Here is a 19,518-nt window from a genome sequence, read left to right as displayed (position 1 = left end):
AGCGAAGAAATCTGTTTTTGACTTAACTCTGTTCAGCTGGCGTTGCCTTCCCACTTCACGTTTCTTTTTTTCTAGTTTTAGTCTAGTTTTTACTTTTGTTTGTATAGTTTAAAAAAAAAAAAATAAAAAATATATATATATATATACTGGACCTCCTCTTTCGAAGAGACATCAGGAAATGCATTGATCCACTTCTGCCTCTTCATTGGACCGGTACCGAAAATGTCACAGATCTTCTTCTAGACATTTTTTCCCAGACGTTTTCTCGGATTCGAAGTCTGACTCGGAGTGTGGGTATTCTCTCTCTGAACCCGAGTCTGCTGGTGCAGCTATTTCCAAAAGAAGATCTTCTACTGAAGAATTCTCCTTTGCCACTTATATTAACTAATTATACAAAGATTTGTTTCTCTCAGTTGAAGCTGATGCCTCGTTTAATGCTGAATTCCACAATATATTGAACTTTCATGGACCTTCCAAAGAGCTCCTCAAATTGCCATTGCATGAACTGTTTAAACAAATCCTTTTCAGAAATTGGGAGATGCCTTTATCTGTCAAGGATGCTCTGGGGAAGATGAATTCGCTTTACAGAATTTTCTCTACTGCAGGATTTGATAGTCCACAACATCCCCATCATTCATTATTAGTGGAATCAACCCTTAAAAAAAATTTTCCCTAGCAAAGTTCATGCCTCATTGCCTCCAGGACGCGAAGGCCTTACCATAGACAAGTTTGGATGTCGCCTTTATCAAAACTCTATGCTGCTGAGCAGAATCCTTAATTACAGTTCCTACATGTCTTTGTATCTTCAACAACATGTTAAATGGTTGACCGACTTTAAGCAATACCGTCCTTCTGAGCATCTTTTGGAATTTCAATGGACTATTCATACTCACAGACAATGACATATCTTCCAAGATGCTTTTCGACTGACTTCCAGAGTGTCTGCTATGTCAGTAGCTTTTAGACACCTAGCTTGGCTTAGACCACATGTGTCAAACAAAAGGTTCGCGGGCCGAATCTGGCCTACCTGGCCTTTTTATGTGGCCTGCGGCAATGCTCCTGAACTTCCCCTTCTCACATCCCGGTGTGTTTTCCCTCCCGCTGTCACGCTGCAGCGATTCGGCGGTGTTGTCCGTGGCTCCCCTTCCTGCTTTCCATCTGCCATGGTCCACCTGGGCGGAAACAGGAAGTTGCGCCTCATTGGAGACGGACCATGGCAGGCAAAAAGAGGAGGGGGACCCACGTATAACATAACATCGTACTTCTTAACTGCGTAATCATAATTTTACATGGTTTACAAAAGATTATAAACAATAAACAATTTAATAATGGCAAGAAAATTATTTGACCAAGTATTTTGAGAAAAGATAAGTTTTCAATTGAGTTCTAAAATGTTTATGAGAATAAGCTCCAAGCAATAGCGGTCAAAATTCTCTGTCGTGGGAAGCCGCTTGAAATGCTAGAGTATGGTCTAGAAATTTCTTGCTTTTACAGCCCCGTACTGGTGGAAAAGTAAACAGGGCATGAGATCTTCTACTATATTTGTACGATGCTAATGAAAATCTATTAGCCATGTAAAACGGAGCAGTACCATACATAACCGTATAGCAGAAACAACCCAACTTAAACAAGACACGAGCCTCCATTGGAAGCCAATGCAACTCACAATAAAATGGAGTTACATGGTCATACTTCTTAAGACTGTAGATCAATCCAACCGCTGTGTTCTGAATCAATATAAGTCTGACCATGTCTTTCTTGGAGATTGTCAGATAAACAATGTTGCAATAGTCCAAAAGACTCAGCAACAAGAACTGAACCAAAAGTTTAAAAGCGGAAAACTCGAAATACGGTCTAATGGTACGCAATTTCTGAATCAATATAAGTCTGACCATGTCTTTCTTGGAGATTGTCAGATAAACAATGTTGCAATAGTCCAAAAGACTCAGCAACAAGAACTGAACCAAAAGTTTAAAAGCGGAAAACTCGAAATACGGTCTAATGGTACGCAATTTCTATAACGTGTAATAACCTTTATGTATCACAGCATCTATCTGTTTTTTCATGGTCAGATGCTGATCCAGAATGACTCCCAATATTTTTAATTGTTGGTTGGATTGTATACAGTGTTGAATTTATACTGATCGAAGGTTCATGAGCGATCTTATGTGGTGATACGACAAAAAACTTCGTTTTATCAGGGTTGAGTTTAAGTTTAAAATCCTGCATACAAGAGTTCATCAGTTTCAGCACGGACTCAATTTTATGAGAAATATGGGACAAAACTGTGCCACAAGGTATAACAATTGTAATGTCATCGGCGTAGCTGAACAATTCTATACCCAGATTACTCAAACAAAACCTAAAGAAGAAAGATATCCATTAAATAATGTGGGAGAAAGTGGGGAACCCTGAGGTACACCACTCGGGTTTTTCCAATTGAAGGAAAATTGATTTCTGAATTGCCGTGGCCGGCAGATTTTTTGGCTTGGCAGCGAAATTGGACTGACGCTGGAGGGAAAGACATGGTGGGCTGTGAGGGGGGAGAGAGAGAGAGAGATGAAGGGAGAGCGGTTGGACCTGGGGTGGTGTGGAGAAAGAGGGAAAAAGATACTTGAAGGGAGAACCGTTGGGAAGAGAAAGGGAGAAATAGTGGACCTGGGGAGAGGGAGGCAGGCAGACAGGGGGAGAGATGGGATTGGGGCAGTTGGGAAGAGAAAGAGAGAGAAGTTGGATCTGGAGATGGAAGGGAGGGAGAAATGTTAGGCCTGGGGGTAGAAGGGAGAGAGAGATGCAGCATCTTTTTTTTTTTTTCCTTTCCATCTTATTATTCAGCATCAAGGGGAAAGGGAAGAAGAACAGAAAAGAAAGGAAGAAAAATGTTGGACCAAGAGGAGAGAGGAGGGGAAATAGGAGGCTGGGAAAGGAGTGAAATGGGAGAGCTACAGAATAAGAGAGGACGGAAAATTGATAGGTAGCTGAAAAATTAAAAAGGAGGATGAGAAAGAGGACGAGATTTGAATGGACAGAGGCAGAAAAAAAAAAGGAGAAAAGTTGAAAGGGAAAAATCAAGATGTTGGAGACAGGGACTGAAGCAAGAGAGAAGAGAAGAAAAAAATGGGCAGCAGAGAATTAGAAGATAGACAAAATCAGAAAAAGAAACTGGGACCAAAATCAAAATGACCAGACAACAAAAGGTAGAAAAAATAATGTTTTCTATTATATGATTACAATATGTCAGATTTGAAATGTGTATCCTGTCAGAGCTGGAGTTAGACAGCAAGCGTGAACTAAGACTTAAAAGAGAGGAAATATCTTTTTTATTTATTTTGTATGTAACACATAGCCGGCATGGGGTTGGAGAAGTTGTATCCTTATACTTTTACTAAGACTAACCCTCCTCCTTTGCTGGTGTGTAGTGTGGGTTTTGGTGCCGACGGTGATTGATCCGACTCTCATAGAAATCCTGTGAGTGTCGAAGCAGTTGCCGCTGCTGCCGGCGCTGGGGCCCACGCTGTGCATTAGTAAAAGAGGGGGTAAATATCTTAATAAAAATTTGGCCCGCGACGTAGCCTGTGTGTTAGATTTCGGCCCCTTATGTGATTTGAGTTTGACACCCTAGGCTTAGATTCTCTGATATAGACCTCAATCTTCAAAATTGGCTAGTATTCCATACCTAGGGAAGCATCTTTTTTGGCAGCTCATCAAGGCTGCTGCACAAAAATTAGCTCAACATAAGCAGACTTGTAATACTTTAAATGAAGCAAAGTCTAAGTCTTTTTCTTCAAGGAGATCTACTAAACAACCTCCTTCACAGTGGAGACATTCTCCTTCTATGCTTTCTGGTTCTGGGCAGCCACTGAAAGAGCAGCAAATGTGCTACAGGCCTTGAATTGATTCAGTGGAACTTGTTCATAACTCTGCCCAATTATTCTAGATCCATCAGAGCTTGCCTTTACTATACCATCAACGTTCGGGGTATCATATCAACTGCATTAAAAAAAAAACAAAAAACCAACTTCAGTTGGTCGTGACAGGTTTTTTGATTTCCAGCAGTATTTATACTTCATATTCCTATGAACTCCATTGCGCAAACTCGCATTAGTAAGAAATCCACCATGGGTGTAGAGCCTGTAAGGTGTGTTGGTTTTTTCCCCTATTACCTGGACTCTATTCCACTAAGAGGAGAATCTAACATAGGTGTAGAGTCTGTAAAGCTGGATTCCTCCACATGTTTTTCAGCAAGAATAATATCAATTGGCATTCATCAATCAAGCAGCAATTGCTGCAGGATTCCACCATGGTGTATAGAGCCTGTAAGTGGTTCTTTTTCCTGCTGCTGGTATACATGCATATAAGGATATGATGGGATAAAAAAGGGATGTAGAGCCTGTAAGTTAGATTCCTCCCAGATCAGAATCTACCACTGCCTTATTTTTGAAGCAGGACCAACCAATGTTTATATACAGTGGTGCCTCACACAACGAACTTAATTCGTTCCAGGAGCAAGTTTGTTATGCGAAAAGTTCGTTATGTGAAACGCGTTTTCCCATAACAATACATGTTTAAAAAAATAATTCGTTCTGTAGCATATAATATGCTAAGATGACATAAAAAAAGATAAATTTTTTGTTATTATTTTTATTTAGATACATCTAAAAACATAATTTTTTTTTAAACAAACACACATTTTTTAAATTTTAAGACAGACTAAGTAGAGTCTACCGAATCTTGCACATCTTCATCCATTTTCTGCTTTTTGGCCGATGGTTTCATGAAAAACCTGTCCAAAGTCGTTTGTTTTTCTCTTTTCTCCAACATCTGCCGGAAATAACGGACAAGAGTATCGGAGTAAAGATTGTTTATCCTGTTTGCTTCAGCTGAATCCGGATAGTGGGCATTGGTAAACTCCTGAACTGCTTTCCATTTGACCAGGATGTTCTTGATGTCAGCAGTTGGGATTGGTCGATTGTTTGATTGTTGCTCCTCGTTATCAGATAACGCTTCCCTTTGAGCATTGTCCTGTTGCTGGACCAGAAGTGCTTGGAGCTCTTCAGTTGTCAGCTCTTCTTCGTGTTCCTCAATAAGCTCCTCTACATCCTCTTTCTCTACCTCTAATTCCAACCTTTGGGCCACTGTGATGATGTCCTTCACCACTTCTGTGTCATCAACTACTGCTTCTTCCTGGGTCCACGAAGGCACAAGCATCTTCCAAGCAGAAATTAGGGTCCTTTGTGACACTTCTTCCCAGGCCTTCTGTATAAGTCGTATTGCCATAAGGACATCAAATTTCTCCTTCCAAAACTTTCGGACAGTCATATTGTCTCCACCAAACTCGCATTCTTCAAACACCTTATTAAAGAGGGCTCTAGTGTAGAGTTTTTTAAAGTTAGCAATAACTTGCTGATCCATTGGCTGAATAATGGATGTGGTGTTTGGTGGCAAATACTGCACCTTGATAAAAGGATAATTTTCCTGCAATATTTCCTCTAGGTCTTTTGGGTGAGCAGGGGCATTGTCAAGTATCAGAAGGGCTTTGAGCGGCAGTTCTTTTTCCAGCAAGAATTTCTTCACGGCAGGAGCAAAGGTTTCCAGAATCCATTCGTTGAAGATAACTTGGGTCACCCAGGCTTTTTGATTGGACTTCCAATGGACGGGCAGTTTGGACTTAATAACGTTATTTTTCTTGAAAATTCTTGGATTTTCAGAGTGATAAACCAATAGAGGTTTGATCTTGAGGTCTCCGCTGGCATTAGACGAAAACATAAGGGTAAGTCTGTCCTTCATGGCTTTGTGTCCTGGCAATTTCTTCTCCTCTTTTGTAATGAAGGTTCTGCTCGGCATTCTTTTCCAGAAAAGACCCATTTCATCGGCATTGAACACTTGTTGTGGGCAGTATCCTTCATCCTTAATACATTTTTGAAAGTTAATAGAGAACTTTTCTGCTTCTTTCTTGTCAGCACTGCCAGCCTCACCATGCATAGTAACGCTGTGGATTCCACACCTTTTCTTAAATCTAAAAAACCACCCCCTGCTGGCTTTGAATTCTTCTTCATTAGCTTGATTGCTGCTACTTCCAGGGACGTTTTTCTTTAGATCGTCATAAATTCTCTTGGCTTTGTGACAGATAATATCTTGGGTTGTTACGTCACCTTTCACCTGCCTGTCCTTAATCCAAATTGCTAATAGCCTCTCCATTTCCTCGTGGATTGAAGACCTATGTTTTTCATGAAATAGTTTTGATACTCCTTTGGCTACTTTGGCTGATTTGATTGCATCCTTATTTGTCAAAATGGTGAAAATGGTGGTCTTGCTGAGGCCAAACTCTGTGACAAGGTCACACTGTTTTACCCCACATTCACTCCTTCTAATTATTTCCCATTTCATTTCAACAGAAATCACCTTCCTGCTTTTTTTAGAAGCCATGATATACAGTATATAAAAAATATTGAGTTTATCTTAAAAGGACGACTGTATACAGTGAGAAAACTGGGACTTAACTTTTCTTTTTTTTTTTTTCTAGCATCGGGGAAGCGGCGAGAGTAGCTCCGCCCCCCCCAACGCATCAGCAGTAGGCGCCGGGCCCCTCCATAAAAGGAGGCGAGCCGACGGTCTGCCACTGCACAGGGAGCCAGGCGAAGGGCTGTGAGAGAGGGCAGTTAAGCGCAGTGAGTAACGCAGCTCGGGCGACTTCGTTGTGTGAAACGAAGTTCGTTGTACGAATCAAGACATGAAGTTCGTTGTGTGCAGCGTTCGCTGTGCGAGGCGTTCGTTATGCGAGGCACCACTGTAGTACCTTCCAGAAGGCATCCATTTATTTTAACTATTTTTTCCTATATCTGTTCGTTCAAGAACATTCTCCACAAAACTTTTTACTCCATCTCCTTTTGATTCCAAAAGGCCCGGAGGTTTGGGAGTGGCTGTGGGGGAGGAGGAGGCCATTACATCTTTTTTAGGATTTTTTTTTCCTTTTTGCTCCAGTTTATCTCGGTCATATTCTCTGGGCTGACTATTTCTTCTATATGACTACAATTAGATGCTAATTCATTCTGTAGTCAGTAAGTGCATTACAACCTGTTCCTACTGGATTTTCTATACAGGTCTCTTACATTTCTTTCACTTATGTTTTACGCACACAGATAATTTCTGTGCTCAGGTATACTTCATCTCAACTTGTTGCTAGTCGCTCAAGTTGCACTGAACTATATTCTTCAGCCAGAGATTCTTGTTCTCGGGTTCTCTATCAATGGACTGAGACTATTTGGCCCTATGAAAGTACTCGGCATACATATTTCAATCATAAATTACCATTTTGTTCTAGACCAGTGGTTCCCAACCCTGTCCTGGAGGACCACCAGAAGAGGTTGGGTTTCAGGATAGCCCTAATGAATATGCATGAAGCAGAGTTGCATGCCTGGCACCTCCATTTAATGCATATCTCTCTCCTGCATATTCATTAGGACTATCCTGAAAACCCACCAACCTGGTGGTCCTCCAGGACAGGGTTGGGAACCACTGCTGTAAACAATCTTCTTATTGTCTAGTAATGGCAGCCCTTTTCCTGGATGGAACAGACCAATCCCTCTGTGCGTTTCCTCCAATTCCTCTCTTGCTCAATTTGCTAGTTCAGCTTTGGCAGGAGTCGGCCTCCAGACTTTTTGTAGCCCTGGTAGCCAGACAGCCATGATACTACTTTTTATTCTAACCAGGGGTGAAAGTTTTCTATTTTTACTTTTTAGTGCCTTTTGAGTGACCTCAACAGATGCTGGATTTTTTCTCATCCTTCCAGACTTTTAGCTGCGACCAAACAACCTTCTTGTAGCAGCCCTATGAGGAGTGGGGGAGATGGTTTTCACTGTTCTAGGCTCTTTATATTATCAAGCCTTTAACCTGCATCATATCTGCCTTCTGGGGAATATTTCCTACCCCTCTTCTACTCAGCTCTTGGCTTCACTTCAGTCAGAGTTTGCCTTCGGGTTATGAGCAATTTCCATGTTCAGGTCAACAAACTGTTCATCCTCTAATTCCCAATGTTGCACACGTCTTGTCGACTTTCACCGGTCTCTAGTGGGTTAGGATCCTTGGCTTGTTCTCTCTACACTGTTGCTCCCTTCTTTTCAGTCTTGCACAGTTTTGCACCATGATACAGTAGTTTCTCTGTTCCCCTCCTTTGTGTCTGGACAACAGAGGTCAGGAGATGTCATATATATCTCATTGTGCTTCTATTTTTCTCTTCAGCCTCATTCTCACCCTGGAGAAATGGCTCTTCCTAGCTTAGACTGCAACAGAACCTTAGTTTTCTCTTTCAAGCAACTACACTCTACAGAACCTCTTCTCACCAGTTCATCCTCTTCATTTCTCACGGGTTAGTTTTGCCTATCCTAGAGCTCTATTTCCTCATACCTTACAATCTGTATCTCTTTTGCTGTTTGAGCTATATTGCAACTTGGGGCATCTCTGATAGCACGTAAGCTCTCAGCCATTCTGGCTTCAGTTGCATTCTTACGTTCCTCTCCTACAGGTATATTATGTAATGCTGCTACTTGGACCTCAGTCTACTCATGCATCTCTCCTGTCAGGAATCTTTTCCACAAGGGAGGGTTGCTTCGGCCAAGTAGTTTTTCTGCAAATTTTTTTTTACTTCATTGGTCAACTCCCTCTCTATCCCGTTCCAAAAAGCTAGGGAGTCCTATATGTGAGAATATGCTGCTTGCTTGTCCTAGGATAAAGCATAGTTACTTACCATAGCAGGTGTTATCTGGAGACAGCAGGCAGATATTCTCATAACCCACCCACCTCCCCGGGTTGGCTTCTTAGCTTGCTTACAGAACTGAGGTACTACAAGTGTGTGTTGGGCAGGAAGGCACTCATGCATGCGCAGTGTGGGCAGTCATGAAGTTTCTTAAAACTTTAAGTGGTGGTACACTTTTAATGTTGTCCGTACTGGGCTCCATAGATGACATCACCCATATGTGAGAATATCTGCCTACTGTCTCTGGATAACACCTGTTAAGATAAGTAACTTTGCTTTTTGGGTATTATTTCTTAGTGTTGGTTGAAGGCTAGGTGCCCAGAGATTCCCACTTGTTGGGACCTCTGCCTTGGAGTAGATGCAGAATTGTACTGCGGAAGTCTGCTACTAGTAGGATCATTCTTCAGGGACACCTAGTTAGCCAGACTGCTTTTATATTTTAGTAGCTCAGGGGTCATCCCCTGCAGAGCTGCTCGCACCCCTGATTTATCAAGAGCTTGAGTGCAGGCTGTTTGGCTCCATCCCAGCTTAGCCAGGCCTAACAGTGGGTCGGTTGCGTGGTCCTCTCCTCTTTCGTGGCGTGTGGTTTTCTAGGGGTTGAGGCTCAGTCCAAAATAGTCTGACAGGCAGCCTAAAGACCAAATTTGTCCTGTGAATCTGTGAGACAGAGTTCTTCTCCATTTGTCCCAGTAGTACTCCTAAGATGAAGCAGGTACATATGAAAAATGTGTGTGTGTGTGTGTGGGGGGGGGGTCTCCAAAAGTGAAGTTTGATGGTTTCTGCAGCCAGATCCAATGTCCCTTACCTCTGAAATCCCTTTCCTTGCATTTTTTGTACTTTAGAGCAATCCCACAGGCCATTTTTAGCACAATTTTGCTGGCAGTTGCTGTCTTGTATTTTAAATGATCTTTTTTTCTGAAGTCTCCATCTGCCTCAAAAGCCCTCCATTTTACTTAGTTGATAGGGATGGACCCCTCAGACCTTCCTACCCCTGTATCATGCCAGGTTTGCGCTGGTTGGCCAGTTGAGGAGTGTCCATGTCCCATGTGAGGTGGAGCATGCTGGTAATGGACAGGAGCCTTGGGCTCAGCATCCTCTGAGTCTTCCAGAGCTGGGGAATCCGCAGGATGTGTGATCCCAAGAAATGAGATGCTTTCCAGAACCCTCCAAAGGTGCATTGGTTAAGTACAGATGCATGGGGACCGCGGAGTCCAGGAGGACCGATAGGGTCCTGGCTGGAGTCCTCGATACCCTCAGTACAAGGTTTCACCTCAGATTTTGTGAATCTTATATAGAAACTACTCTGGCTCGGCCCAAAATTCGAACACCTGCCCACACTTTTCACACTACCCACAGGCGATACACTACACTCATGCAAGGTCCTTGGTATCACTATCGATTCCTCTCTCTCCCTCAATGACCACCTCAACTCCTTGGCAAAATCATGCTTTTTCAGCCTTCACATGCTGAGGAAAGCTAGATCCTACTTCAGCCAACAACACTTTGCCATCCTTGTCCAATCCATCATCCTCTCCAAACTAGATTACTGCAACGCCATCTACTTAAATCTATCAAAAAAAAGTATTCTAAGACTCCAGCTAATCCAGAATACTGCAGCCAAACTGATCTTCTCAAAACGCAAGTCTGACCATGCCTCCCCACTCCTTGCCAAACTTCATTGGCTCCCAATAATCTCCAGAATCCATTTCAAATGTTCCTGCCTGGCTTTCAAGATCATTCACGGAATCCTGCCTCCTCTTATCCCACTGTCTTTCAACTCCTCCAGTCCCGACTCCTCCAGAACTGCCCAAAGGCTTAAACTAGCCTTCCCCTCTCCACGCGGCATCCACTATTCAGGCAAACTGGGAAAATCCCTTCTCTTCAAAATCACAGGTCTTTAGAACGACCTCACCACCCCGCTGCGGAACCTGAGCTCCCTTCAGTTATTCCGCAAACAACTGAAAACCTGGCTTTTCAGCATATTGTAGCTCTATCCTTCCCCCCTTTCTCTCCCCCCTTCTACACATAAGTTCATGTAATCCTTTTTCTTCTTCTCTACTCACTATTTTAAGTTCTTGTAAACCGTGTCGAGCTCCATTCTCATGGAGATGATGCGGTATATAAACTTAAGGTTTAGATTAGATTAGATTAGATTAGAATGACTATTTGAACTGCCATTGTCCTTGGCATCTACGTTACTACATGATAGAGGCGATGGCGCAGGAGATCTCCCCTCAGCATGTGCCTCGATCTGACCAGGACACAGAGCTGGACCAGGATGTTCAATCTGACATTGGGAGGATGGAAAGTCCGATTGCGTGCCAGGACGCAGTTTTCCTGCGTCCTGAGAGTCTGACTCTCTGCATGAGAGTGGCTAAGAATCCCTGACCCTGGACCAGGGGAAGACTCCACAATGTGCTGCCTGTTTAAAGCCCCTACGCTCTCGGGCATTTTATCTACCTCTCTGCAAGAACTGAAGTTCCTCCAGCCCCCTCATCACAGTGCACAGTTATAAGTGGCTCAGTTACTGTGACCGCATTTTTCCCCTCACATCTAGACATCAACAAGCTGGTCACAGACAACTGGAAGTTGTTAGAAAGGTCCCTGTAAGTGGCTAACACTATGTCCAAGCTTTACCATATGGTTTTGGATTTCCAGCAGCTGTTTGTTCAGCCAAAGGTAGATTTGCTGGTGGCGCAGGTCACCAAACGAACCTCCTTGCCTAGTGAAGGTATTGTGATGTTAAAGGATACTCAGAACCGTAAAGTGGACTTGGTTCTCAAGAGACAATTTGACGCTTTGGCCCTAGAGATTAAGGCAGCATCTGCGGCTTCCTTTGTGGCATATGGTTGCCACACCTGACTGTCTTGAATCTTGGCTTTGGAGGAAGACGAAGATTCCCAAATGCTCTTATCTCGGGAGAATTATATAGTGGACGCTCTGTATGACATCGGAATCATGAGCAAAGTGTCAGTTTATGCTATCTCCGCCTGGTGGTTGCTCTGGATCAGATAACGGGCAGGAGATTAAGCCTCTAAAACCACACTGAATAGGCTTCCCTTTCAGGGGCAGAATCTATTTGGCAAGGTTCTGGATGACTTGATAGCCAGTATTATGGACCGTCACCCTAAGGCCTTGCTGGACAGCAGACCTTGAATGACTCGGGATCTGAGACGCAATTTTTGAGGCTTTCAAAGATTCAGCCCTTTTAAGGGAGGCCAAGCAACGCAGAGGTTCAGGGAAGGCAGGAGATAGCAAGCCTCTGAATCTTACTCTTCGCCAGCCTCCAAGAAAACAGAATGATAGCAGGATAGGGGGATGGCTGTGGGCGTATTGGTCGATCTGGACTTAGAGTGGCGCAGACTGTTGGGACTTATAAATTGTTGGAGATGGTTACAAAATCTGGACCTTTTTGTAGATTCTCTGGCCGGCCCGAGAGAGCCCTCAAAGTCCGAGCAATGGTGCAAAGGCTACTGGATCTTCATGCCATAGAGTCAGACCCGGATGAAGAATCGGGCTCGGGCAGATACTCCATATATACTTCAATGTGCCAAAGAAAGGCTGAGATGACTGGAGACTAATTCTAGACCTCAAGTTGATCAATGCTGCACTGAAAGTGCTGCACTTCCATATGGAGGCTGTTTAGTCAGTTGTAGCAGCAGTGACGCTGGGGGAATTTCTTACTTCCCTCGATTTGACAGAAGCCTATCTCCACATTCCTATTTTTCCAGCCCACAGGAGGTGTACTTGTGGTTTCTTGTGCTGGAACAGCATTTCCAGTTCTCTGTGCTCCCTTTTGGCCTTGCAACAGCACCTCACACCTTTACCAATGTTGTGGTGTTAGTAGCAGCGCACCTCTGCAAGGCAAGGATCCACTTGCATCCATATTTGGATGATTGGCCAATCAGAGTCCTGTCTACAGAGAAAGGAGAATGGGCAATTTCAAGAGTGGTCCAACTGTTTCAGGACCTAGGATGGATACTCAACTTCAAGAAGAGTTAGCTGGAGCTGACCCAGAACCTGCAGTACCTGGGAGTTTTGTTTGATATGGCCTTGGGCCAGGTTTTTCTGCAGACTGAAGCTCCAGAAGCAGATTTTGGACCTGCTACAAAGTCTGACTCTCATGACATGCATTATCTGCAGGTCCTGGAGTCGATGGCAGCAGCCATAGATGTGGTTCCTTGGGTGAGAGTGCACATGCCATCTCTCCAAGACTCTCCTCTCTCACTGGGTTCCTCAGATGGGCTTGCTTCAGCAACAGCATGCATAGTTACCAGAAGTGAGGAACAGCCAATGGTGGTGGCTGTAGACAGCTTCCCCTTGAGGAGCATGCCCCTCTGCATTTCCTCCTGGGAGATACTAACGACTGATGCCAACCTTTACAGTTGGGGTGTGGAGAGGAGGGGAGTCATTGTGATGGACATCCACTTCCAGGGTTATAGGTCACTGGCTTACCAAAAGTGGTCCAGAAATCGCCTAGAATTTGGAGCCATTTGGCAAGCACTGCTGGTACTTGAGAAATCTCTGGAAGGAAAGGCAGTCAGAGTCTTCTCAGACAATGTGACTGCAGTAGCTTATGTCAACCGGCAAGGAGGCAGCAGAAGCACATTATGTCTAGAAACTCAACTCCTCTTTTGAACAGGCTTGGGTAGGCGAGCAGGAGGCAAGAGAGGAGAAGGAGAGAGAAGCAGAGAAGAGAACAGGAGAGGGGGAAAAAGGAGCGAGAAAAGGCAGGAGAGAGCAAGGGGCAGCGGTGAGAGGTAGCTATGCCCACCCCCGACATCATCCACCAGCTCTCCCCCTTAAAAGGGGAGAAGCCAATGGCACTCAGCCGTTCGCGCATCGAAGGCGAGCATTAAAGGTGCTCTCCTTAGCAAGAGAGCCTTTGCGAAGGGCCTTGGAAAGGGATGAGCACTGCAAAGAAGAAACACTAGAGTAGGACACCTACACAAGCAAGTACCACAAGGGCAACAGGACAGACAAGCAGTAGATAAACAAACACAGTGGTAGCGGAGAGCAATCACAACAGACACAAAGGACACACACAAGCAACAAGGGTAGCAGGTTTAAAATCAGGAAAGGGACTTCACAGTAACACCAAGGACGCTACACAGATTCCTACACAAGGAAAAGCCACATCAGACAAAGTGTGAGAAGGCATATAGGGAAACAGGGAGAAGCCACTTCATACGGCAGACTGGCTAGTGGACAGCAATGGAAGTAGCAGACAGAAGCAGGATGTTGAGCTACCCAGTTTTCTGCACCATTTGCCATATGTATGACTACCTCCCCTATGGGAAGTGGTCTTAAGTATGCACTCAATGCAAGGAACTGTAGGGCCTGAAGAAGCAAGTCATACTCCTGGAGGGCAGAATACTGGAATTAGAAGCACTTTGGGCAGTGGAGGAGGATGACAGAGAGGCAGAAAACTTCATGACAGAGAAAACCATTGAGGAAGAAGTCGGGGAGTTAGAGAAGTTCATCATGGAGGCATACAGGGAGGCCGTGGAAAATCAACAACAGTGGAACTGCCAAGAAACACCTACAGTAAGTGAGGACCACCTCGAGGACAACCCCAAGAAAGAAATAGGTGACACAGCAACGAGACCTGGAAACTGCAGAGGGAACCCACAGGAAGACGAGTCCGGTGCAAATCAATGCCAGGATGAGAGAAGATGGAAGTGCACAGAGGACATGAACCTACGGCTGGAGATATGGACATACACTGGGGACACAGACCTGCAGCTAGAGAGACAAGAGAAAATAGAGAGGACAGCAATCGTCATGGGAGACTCCATCATCAGACAAGTCAACAGCCACATTGCGGGAGGAAAAAAGGATCGGCTGGTGACGAAGGTAGAATATATAGTGAGCCGCATCGACTGGATTATTGACAGCGCAGAAGGGGAAGATACAGTGTTGGTGATCCACGTGGGGACAAACAACGTGAGCAACAGGAACTACAGCAGGGAAACACTGAAGGACCAGTTCCGGATGCTAGGAAGGAAACTGAAGACCAGAACTCCAAGGGTAGCATTCTTGGAGATAATGCCGGTACCCAGGGACGATGGGAAGTGACAGATGGAGCTACAGGCAGTCGACACATGGATGAGGCACTGATGTGAGGAAGAAGGATTCCACTTTGTGTGCAACGGGACAACATTCTGGGAGAAGAACAAGCTATACAGGAAGGATGGACTCCATCTCAGTGGAAACGGAACGAGGCTATTTGCAAGCAACATCAAGCGAGAAATTGAGACGTTTTTAAACTAGGAAGAAGGGGAAAGCGGACAGTCGACCAAGAAACGGAATACCCAGAGGATACCATGCAAAAAAATTGCTGGGAAGACTCACTGGATCATAGGCAAGATAGAAATCCTGACAGATCGAAAGGGACACAAGAGGGAAGGAAATGCAAGAAAGTAACAGACCGCAAACTCAAGTGTATGTACACGAACACAAGGAGCCTAAGGAATAAGATGGGGGAATTGGAAACTATGGCACAAAAAGATAACCTTGACATCATCAGCATCACAGAAACATGGTGGAACTAGGAAAACTTCTGGGACATTGTGCTACCGGGATACAAGCTATACTACAGAGACAAGAGTAGAATAAAAAGTTGGGGGTATTGCCCTATACATCAAAGAGGTAATAAAGTCTACCGGAGAGAAAACGCAGAAAACTAAAAATAAGGTAGGGTCTCTATGGGTCAAAATACCGGGAACAAATGGAACGGAAACGACCCCCAGGGCTGTCCGAAGAAACTAATGGAGATATGATGTACGAGATTAAATATAACTGCAAGGGAGGCAACGCAGTTATCATGGGCGACTTCAATTATCCGTGGATAGACTGGAACCTAGACATCTCCAGCTGCAGTAGGGAGACCAAGTTCCTGGATGCTATAGGCCATAAGAGACAAGAAGACTTCATTTAAGGAATGGAAAAGGTCAAAAACAGATGAAAACTGGAAAAAGCACAAACAACATCAAAGCAGGTGTTATAAGGCGGTAAGAGGGGCCAAAAGAGACTACGAAGAAAAAATAGCCAAGGAGGTGAAAAACTTCAAGCCGTTCATTCAATATATTAAGGGGAAACGACCCGCGAAGAAAGTGTGGGGCCGTTGGATGACCATGGAATAAAGGGGGTACTAAAGGAGTAAAAAGCCATCGCCGACAAACTGAACACATTTTTTGTGTCTGTGTTTACCGAAGAGGATATATACAGTATATTAAAAGTCGGCAGGCTATATGCAGAAAACAAAGATGGGAAACTGATAGGGTTGACGGTCAGTCTAGAAGAGGCATGCAGGCAGATTGATAGACTTAAAAATGATAAATCCCTGTGACCGTACGGCATCCATCCGAAGGTAATCAAGGAACTGAAAGGGATTATAGCTGAACTGCTTCAAGAAAGGTTCGATGGGAGATCGGGAAACTACAGACCGGTGAGTCTGACCTCGGTACCGGGAAAGATGGTAGAGGCACTGATAAAGGACTGCATCATTGATCATCTTGATGGACACAATCTGATGAAGACCAGCCAACATGGCTTCAGCAAAGGAAGATCTTGCTTGACAGACTTACTGCACATCTTCGAGGGAGTAAACAGGCAGATAGACAAGGGTGACCCGGTCGACATTGTGTATCTGGATTTTCAGAAGGCGTTTGACAAGGTCTCGTATGAACGACTACTTCAAAAAAATTGTGAGCCATGAAATCGAGGATGAAATACTTACGTGGATTAAAAACTGGTTGGCGGATAGGAAACAGAGAGTGGGGGGTAAATGGACAATACTAGGACTGGAAAAGCGTCATGAGTGGAGTGCCGCAGGGTTCGGTGCTTGGGCCCGTGCTCTTCAACATATTTATAAACGATTTGGAAATTGGTGCGACGAGCGAGGTGATTAAATTTGCAGATGATACAAAGTTATTCAGAGTAGTGAAGACACAGAAGGATTGCAAAGACCTGCAACGTGACATAAACATGCTCGAGAAATGGGCTGCGACATGGCAAATGAGGTTTAACGTGGATAAGTGTAAGGTGATGCATGTCGGTAACAAAAAATCTTATACAGGATGTCCAGTGCAGTACTCGGAGAGTACCCCCAGGAAAGTGACTTGGGAGTACTGGTAGACAAGTCAATGAAGCCGTCTGTGCAATGTGCAGCAGTGGCAAAAATGGCAAACAGAATGCTAGGAATGATTAAGAAGAGGATCACAAGCAGATCGGAGAAGGTTGTCATGCCGCTGTACTGGGCCATGGTACGCCCCTATCTGGAATACTGCGTCCAGCACTGGTCGCCGTACATGAAGAAGGACATAGTACTAATCAAAAGGGTTCAGAGAAGAGCGACTAAAATGGTTAAGGGGCTGGGAGGAGTTGCCGTACAGTGAGAGATTAGAGAAATTGGGCCTCTTCTCCCTTGAAAGAGGAGACTGAGAGGGGACATGATTCAAACATTCATGATAATGAACGGAATAGATTTAGTAGATAAAGACAGGTTGTTTACCTTATCCAAGGTAGAGAGAATGAGAGGGCCCTCTCTAAAATTAAAAGGGGATAGATTCCGTAGAAACGTAAGGAAGTTTTTCTTCACCCATAGAGTGTTAGAAATCTGAAACGCTCTTCCTAAGGCTAGGAGAAAACACCCTCCAGGGATTCAAGATAGACAAGTTTCTGCTGAACCAGAATGTATGCAGGTAAGGCTAGACTTAATTAGGGCACTGGTCTTTGACCTAAGGGCTGCCGCGGGAGCGGACTGCTGGGGATGATGGACTACTGGTCTGACCCAGCAGCGGCAATTCTTATGTTCTTGTGGTGTAGGCTTTCTCATCCGCGCACATAGCAGGAGCGGAAAATACGTAGGCCGACTTCCTCAGTCAGCAGACTCTTGACCCGAGGGAAAGGTCACTGCCTCCACAGGCATTCAACTCCATTGTTCAGTGGTAGGGGCATCCACAGAAGTTTCAAGGTGGAGTTCAAAGATGATTGATAGCATTCTGCAAGGAACTTGCGGTTTAAGATGCATAACCCTAGCATTCAAGACTATTGGACACATCTACAAGAAAGATTATCGAGGTAAAGAACTTAATCTTTCTTTGATCCTGTTGTGGTGTTTTGTAATAATTTTTCAAATATTAACTATAATGCTGTAAGAGTTTGTGTCTAATGGACTGCTTTATTTGGTTTCTGTTGTGTGGTAGTAAGGTTCCAAAGTTTCTGTATTTCTTTCTTTGGCAACCACATTTTAACTTGGGGGATTTTAAAATCTTTGTAGATTTAGAGACAAATGCTTCCTAGAAAGCATTTGCTGATCTGTCCAACAGCTTTCATTGTGCTGCTATCTTTTCACTATTCTTGTTGGTTATCAAACTGGTACTCAAGGATTTTTTTAACCTGGAAGCAAACAAGGGGGTGTTGATACGTTCTTGACTTTATAATGAAAATAACAAGCTATATTTACTCTACATATTCATCGCTGAGTTCCACACATTTATGACTTAATTGTTCTAACTTTTTTAACCTATTCAAGAATTCTTTTGGTTGTGCTGCAAACCATTCCACAGCTAATGAGGCATCCTCAATGCATGAAAACTTTCTTCACTTGAGGTGTTCCTTGAGGTTAGGTAAGAGGTAGTAGTCCGAAGGGACCAAATAAATGAGTAGGCTGGTAAACAGGAATGGACTGCTATCCTGTTTAAACTGATGGTCAGTTATATATTTCCAATCAAAAATATTTATTAAGTCATTTAATTACAAAATAATCTTGTATCAAAAGGCTCACAAAAGTCTATTTGTGCAATTGAGCTGTCTCAAACAGAAGTGTAAATTAATCTTTCTGGAGAGAAATCTCACCTTGCTCTAACAATGCTTTTACCTATATACAGAGCTATTCAAAAGTTTTGTATCACCTCTGAGTAATACATTGTTTCGTCTTTCTTGCTGGATCACAGCAATATTTCTGATGCCTACTGCTGCATATTATATACTGTCAATAAGGACTCTATGAGTGTGTCTGTCAGCCAATCACTCCTAACAAACCAAACCACACAGGTACCAAATATCAATTGAAGAATAGGGGCGCTCTCAGTGTGAGGTTGTTAGCGACGGGAGAACAAACTCCAGCGCTTCCACTTACAAAGACGGAGGTGTATTACCCCGCCTGCACACCATCATCGGGCGTCCCTAGTGTGCAAAATCAACTGTGCAGAAATACTAACAATAAATAAATCACAACAGTGAACAAGTGAGAGAGTGAATCAAACTGAAAACTCACTCATAGAGTCCTCCCCAGCCCAATCCCCAAGATACAAAATGAAACCACAGCCAACTTAGCTTTTAAAGCGAGCCAAATGATGTCAATGAGCATTGCGGGAAACCAAGATAGTCATAGGATCAACCGGTTTCGGGTGAAACCCTTCATCAGGATCTTAAGGCTGGAGCAGAACCGGCTGGGAGGGAAGCAGCTTCCCTCCCAGCCGGTTCTGCTCCAGCCTTAAGATCCTGATGAAGGGTTTCACCCGAAACCGGTTGATCCTATGACTATCTTGGTTTCCCGCAATGCTCATTGACATCATTTGGCTCGCTTTAAAAGCTAAGTTGGCTGTGGTTTCATTTTGTATCTTGGGGATTGGGCTGGGGAGGACTCTATGAGTGAGTTTTCAGTTTGATTCACTCTCTCACTTGTTCACTGTTGTGATTTATTTATTGTTAGTATTTCTGCACAGTTGATTTTGCACACTAGGGGACGCCCGATGATG

At 44.0% G+C, this 19,518-nt stretch overlaps 1 protein-coding gene across 4 annotated transcripts in view; it reads left to right on the top strand.

The window, feature by feature from the left end:
- The window catches only part of BRWD1 (bromodomain and WD repeat domain containing 1), a 614,838-nt gene that overhangs the window by 256,390 nt on the left and 338,930 nt on the right, over nucleotides 1-19,518 (top strand). The window lies entirely within an intron of this gene.

This window comes from Geotrypetes seraphini, chromosome 4, assembly GCF_902459505.1.
Source record: "Geotrypetes seraphini chromosome 4, aGeoSer1.1, whole genome shotgun sequence".
NCBI lineage: Eukaryota > Metazoa > Chordata > Amphibia > Gymnophiona > Dermophiidae > Geotrypetes > Geotrypetes seraphini.
The sequence above is the reverse complement of the archived record's forward strand: the minus strand, read 5'-3'. Positions and strand labels throughout refer to the sequence as shown.